Source organism: Trachymyrmex septentrionalis, unplaced genomic scaffold (assembly GCF_001594115.1).
Source record: "Trachymyrmex septentrionalis isolate Tsep2-gDNA-1 unplaced genomic scaffold, Tsep1.0 scaffold410, whole genome shotgun sequence".
NCBI classification, from domain to species: Eukaryota; Metazoa; Arthropoda; class Insecta; order Hymenoptera; family Formicidae; genus Trachymyrmex; species Trachymyrmex septentrionalis.
The window spans coordinates 246,594-253,057 of record NW_017305581.1 but is presented as its reverse complement, the minus strand read 5'-3'; positions in this window follow the sequence as shown (position 1 = coordinate 253,057).

Sequence of the window (6,464 nt, the reverse complement as noted above, 5' to 3'; positions counted from 1 at the left end):
CAACTGCGTTCTCTCGCTCTTTCAACAGTACCAATACATTATCCGGGATCTTAAGTCCTCACTGTTGACTCGGCTCGTGCCACAACGCAAGTGATTTTGATAGGTCCCGGCGGGGGACATGTAGACCGCGAGGACCTTCAGAATCCAGACATCTCAGCGTCTGATTGGCCAATAGCCATGTCGTGCGATCCCGCGAATTGCGTGGGTCCGCGCTAGCCACGTAACTTCTTGTGACTTGGCGCAGAATCTAAATTTCGATAGAGTAGCCCTCTCTTGATTCACTTCTCTCGTTTCTTGCTCGAAGTTCCTCCTGCCTTATACAGTTCTTGTTACTTAAGTCTTAGACCGTTGTAGTTTTCTTGGCAGACGTCTTAGTGGTCTGTCCTCCTGAGAAGTTACATCTTACATGAAGGAGGCACGTATCCATATGCGACTTGCATCCCGGAGTTCGGTATCCTTGTATTTTTCCTGTAAAACAGGATCAGCACTAATAGGGCTTAGATAACAGATTCAGATAGCAAAAATAAAAGAATGATACGATCTGCGTAACACGCCGCTGGGAGTAGTCCGGAGTCTCTTCGGTGATAGTCTTCTTTGGCGGTCCTCTTCTCTGCTAAAAAAGGTGAGACAGCTTAATACAATCTACACACACACACAGCTACCGATCCTCGTATTAGTTATCACTACTTAAAAATTCTTGCAAAAGATTGTAACAAAAGAAAGAAATAAATTAAAGTAGAGCATGAAAGTCAGCGGTCGCACGCAAATTCGTTCGCTCTCATTCACGTAGCTTATTCGTGACACAATGACGGACGAAAACGTCACGTCACAGTACTTATTTATGTCAGAAATATTTTCTTTATTTTCCAGTTTTACTTCCAATTATTTTTTTGTTCTTGCTGGATTAAATATGAACTTTAATGTGTTAAGAAGATTAAAAAAGTAAAAATAAATTTATCTTGAAATAAAGAAGTAAAAAACAATAAGAATAATAGAAGTAAGTAACAAATTAATATGAACTATTCGACTTCATTAAATTTTCTCAGCATAAAACAAAATTAAGAAAGTTGTAATAGAATTATAAAATCAATACAAATGATTAAATTTACGTATTTTTTTTAATTTAACAATGTAATTACAACATTTAAATATTTTATTGTATAATTTTGTAAATGTGACCACGTATTACCATACTGTTACTATTATATTAAATTAATAATGATATAATTTTGATTGCTCGAAGCTTTGAAGTTGTAGCTTCGAATTTTTGAAGGTTCGAAACTTTGAAGTTCGAATGTCGAAACTTTCGAAGCAAATCACCAGCTCTACTTTGTATCACGTGAGTACATTCGAATATACATGACCGGACAAAACCTTCAATTTGGCTACGTCGTCTCGAACCAACAAGTACTAATCTATATATCTCACTGTCTACATGACAGATTTTCTAACCTCAACTATTTTTCCTGCTAAAAGCAGCAATTTTGTTATGAATGGTACGATCGAAAAAGAACTAGGAATACCGAAATAATAGAGAGATTACCGATCGCGTCTAACGGAATTTCCGTGATCATAGCGTCTGAATCTATATTTCGGTTAAATACATGACATTTAAATATTTAATTAAAAGTGTCTAGAAGACTCACAAATGTTTTTAATGGTACTTCATAATTTTTTACGAAATACAAACGATTCCATGTATGAACATTATTGAATTTAGATGCGGCTGATTAATTCGGTCAAGTATGTACATGGTCCAAAAAGATTCATTAATTATAATTAATAGAATGACTCATAAACCTTTTTAATTATACTTTAAAACTCTTCATACGAAGTACAAACGATTTAAAATAGTAATTTTTACAACTGGAGGTTTTGTCCGGTCATGTACATTTGAATCGCGGGTATGGCAATCTTTACGACGATTGTAAACCGTGGTTAAAAACCTGTCGGCGATTGTGGGGGTAACGTAGCCGACCGTAACTGAATTTTCGATGCTTTCGCGCGTTGCAATTTGATACGAGACGCGACAGGATGTCGATCCATTTATAGTTTCTGTTGTGCGTAAATTGTTTCCACATGTCATTTTTTTATTCGACAATCGATGCTTTTATTATAGAATAATGGTTGATGTTGCGCTTCTTCAAGAATTTCTGCACATTCCGAATTATTAAATTCTTTTCCTTTGTCAGTCTGTCAATTTTCGGGCATTTTCTGTTGTTTCGAATTATCTTTGCGATCGCATTCATCACCTCGTTTCCGCTCTTGATTTTGAGCGGCACGGCCTATGCATGCTTACTTAGCACGATAATGATGATAATTTAGTAGTAACCTATGAATCTTCTGTTGAATCGCATGTAAGGATGCATCTCGATCACATCCGCCTATCACAGGTCATCGTATCTGTGTAATGCTATGTCTTCGTGGAAAATTTCTTCTCGTCGGAATGTGCAATTCATCAAACCAGCAATCATTTCTCGGACATTGCAAATAATTATTCAGCACGATGCACTTCTCGAATCGTCTTTTCAAATTCGTTTAGGATAACTTGCACATGATTTTGTAAAGCTGTAATCTTTCTCTCGATTTCGTTCAGACGCTCTTTCAAATCTTGAACACTCTGTTACACGTATCGTTTGCTGCGCCAGCATCATCCATTGGTAGCGTTAATCGTCGAATCTTGCGCTACTTTACGTCATAGTCTAATGCAAAGAGCGCACATAATTTCTGAGCAATCCACTCTACTGATAGTGCGATTTGCCTGATCCAAGCGATAGTCCAAACTCGTTAATCGGCATTTTGATGTCGACTAAATGACATATATAGAATGAGGTTAATTTATAATCAGATCGGCTTCGTGAAAGTTCTCGTTAATCGACAGAATCTCGTTGTCGTGACCATTGTGACCTGGCATGAGGCCTCGAGCAATCGCAGACGATTCACAAGTTGGGATTGTTTTAATGAATATAATCAATATTGTTATCGTTTAGTGTCATTGTATACGGTAAATCGATGCTTTTGTTTATATCCGTTTCAACTTTTTTACCCAACACAATGACGCGATTATGTTCTTATACTTGTGTTCCAGTACTTGATTACCCGGTCTATGACGCCGGTGAGCGTTTGTCATCAGCAAAATATTCTTGTAGGTCTGTACGTCATCATCGGTACAGATAGTTTCGTTGGGAAATTTTATGAAAATTAATTCGTACAGGTCTGGCTATCATATTTTTTTCCATCTATAATTTTTGTGCAAGGTGATACATTTGTCGCCGAGCATCGTTCCCTCGTCGTTGAAATAAACTCCATATACGACGTCTATGTTGATGGCTTTCTTACCACTTAAGATCGCTTTTAGATATTTCTGCCTCAGCAGTCCATAGTTTGCTTGCAGTTTTTCTTGCCCCTCGAATTTGAAGCAGATGTCAAATAGATGTTACGAGCGGTTTTTATACTAGCACACTAGATCATTTTATAAACTGTGCAATAAAGTCCTCTCCAATCTTAAAACGCAGTCATGATTAGAACTATAATATAGTATTAATAATATAAAAGTTATGCGTTTCGCGGGTATTAATAATATTATAAAATGTTATATTATAATTGTGTGTTTATATACATGAAAAATCTCCTTGAAAAACAATGTTCACTTACCAGTTTGTTGGTTTTCAATATTATTTAAAGCGCGAACTATTCACATTCTATAATAGAAACTTTATCATAAATTTTGTGAAAAGTATTTACAATACTGAATTTACTGATAATACAATTTTTGGCATAAAAAATTATTTAATTTCTTCACTCATACTGTTTACATATTGACACAGTTCAAATATATGTGCTCCACGCAATGTTTCAGTTCGAACATAAAAAACACAGTTGACTGCTATATGTACATATAGACATGTATCAAGTTATGACAATTTTGCATTATATGCAACGCGTATTATAACAAGCTTTACAATCAGAAAGATTTCAAAGATACACGTCAAAAAAACAATTGTAGGAATCAAATAAACAAAATAATACGCAATTATTACTGGATTCATATCCTATAGTAACATCATAATTTGTCTGTATTTGTATTAAAAGTAATCCGATTAAGGTTCAGATGTTTGTAATTGCTCAATTGTTATTAGTATTAATTACTTAACTTTTGAACGTAATGTTAAAAAAATTCATACATACGTTCATTCGTATATTCAATATGTGTGTACGTACGTATGTACGTACATTGATACGTACTTAATATGCATTAAGTACATATTTAATTTAATTTAATTAAAATTTAATTTATTTGTACATTATTTACAAAATAACAAAAAACATGACAAAAACATGACTACAGAATTAATCGAGAAAAATTAAGTGTACAAAATGGTGAGGCACCAGCAAAGTCTGCTGCTCTAACTCCTACCAGAAAATGAAAGTAAAGAATTACAGTCTAAAAAGCGCAACGAACATACAATATAAATTTATAATATAGTACGAAAGTTGGATTACAGAATATAAAAACATAACATGACGAATAAATTTAAGATATATTAATATTGAAAATTGAATACAAGACTGAATACAATAGTAGAGGAATAAGTAGTAAATCGGTAGCGCGGGAAGGCTGAGAGACGACGCAGATGCGAGAGAGAACGTCTGCGACTAAGTAATTCAACGCTCCGCAAAAAAGTAAGATACGCAATATTGAATGTACGTTCATACATACGTGTATATATATATATATATAACGTCTGTTCAAAAAGTATCGCGAATTTTGAATTTCCGCGGGTTACGTATATTCGATTTTCGATTTTTTTGTGGCGTTATATTGGTACTCATGTCTCTCACTTATGCCGACAAGTTCGGCCATTTTGAATGTTCAGTTAATTTTTGACAGCTGCTTTGCTTGCACGTGTTTTGGCTCGTCTTCGATTTTTGCCTATTCCAAAAAATGGATCAAAGAATCTGTATCAAATTTTGTGTGAAAAACAAAATTAAGTGCGCGGACGCATTCCGAATGTTGACTGTGGCATATGGTGAAGCTACCTTGGACCGAAGCAACGTTTATCGGTGGTACAAAATGTTCTCAGAGGGCCGAGAAGATGTGAACGACGAAGAGCGTGCCGGACGCCCGAGCACGTCAACAACAGACGAAAACATTGATGAAGTGAAGAAAATAGTATTGGCCAATCGGAACGGTCAATAAGGAATATTACCTGCAAGTTATGCGCAATTTGCGCGAAGCAATCCGCCAGAAACGCCCGGATTTGTGGAAGAACAAAAATTGGCTTTTGCACCATGATAACGCCCCTGCTCACACATCGTTGCTTGTGCGCGAATTTTTGACCAAAAACAACACACTAATGATGCCGCAGCCACCGTATTCCCCAGATCTGGCCCCCTGTGACTTTTTCTTGTTCCCGAAACTGAAGAGGCCCATGAAAGGACGACGCTACGCTACGATTGAGGAGATAAAGACGGCATCGAAGGAGGAGCTGAACAAGATCACAAAAAATAATTTTTTGAAGTGCTTCGAGGATTGGAAAAAACGTTGGCACAAGTGTATAATATCTGATGGGGATTACTTTGAAGGGGACAAAATAGATATTCGTGAATAAATAAATAATTTTTGAAAAAACACAAAATTCGCGGTACTTTTTGAACAGACCTCGTATATATATACGTACGTATAAACATATCTACGTATAAACGTATATATAAATGTACATATAAACATATGTTATGTATAAACGTCAAGATTCGACACTGATCGTTCGCGACTGACGCACGAATCGCATATTTTCTCTTTTCAAAATACTGAAAATGATATCGCGAGCGGTCCTATTTATAGAGCCGCGTAGAGCGAAATCGATCAGTAGTTAAAATTCTCGTCGTGTCGAACGATCTGCAGAGTTTAACATGCAGAGAGTTGGAATACATACCGAAAATTGTACTGCGAGAGTTTGGAAATTGCATAGATCTATTGTGGGACAGACTACCCGAGATTGGAGGTACAACGATACCGTCGGTGTCTGAAGCATTACAATTTGCTGAGTCATCAAACGCATATCGACAGTCTGTCGTCTTTGATAAAGAATTGCGGCGAATGTCGTCGAGAGACTTGCTGAATCGTGCGATAAACGCACTTCCTTTCAAACTGCATATTCCCTGATATCATATGGTCCGGGAACGCGTTTATCATTAGAGAAGCGAAGGCTAGAGAAAATCGAGGTAGTAATCTATTGGATACTGCGTGTTGCGAGCACGACATAGTATTCACACAGCGATCTCGCTGAACGATACGCGGCCAAAAATATATCGCCGAGAAGGCGCGAAAACGCAAACCACGTAAGATTCTACTCTCAGAGAGAAAGAGAGAGAGGGGAGAGGGGGAGAGAGAGAGGGAAAGAGAGAGAGAGGGGGGAGGGAGAGGGTGGGGGAGAGAGAGAGAGAGAGGGAGGGAGGGAGGG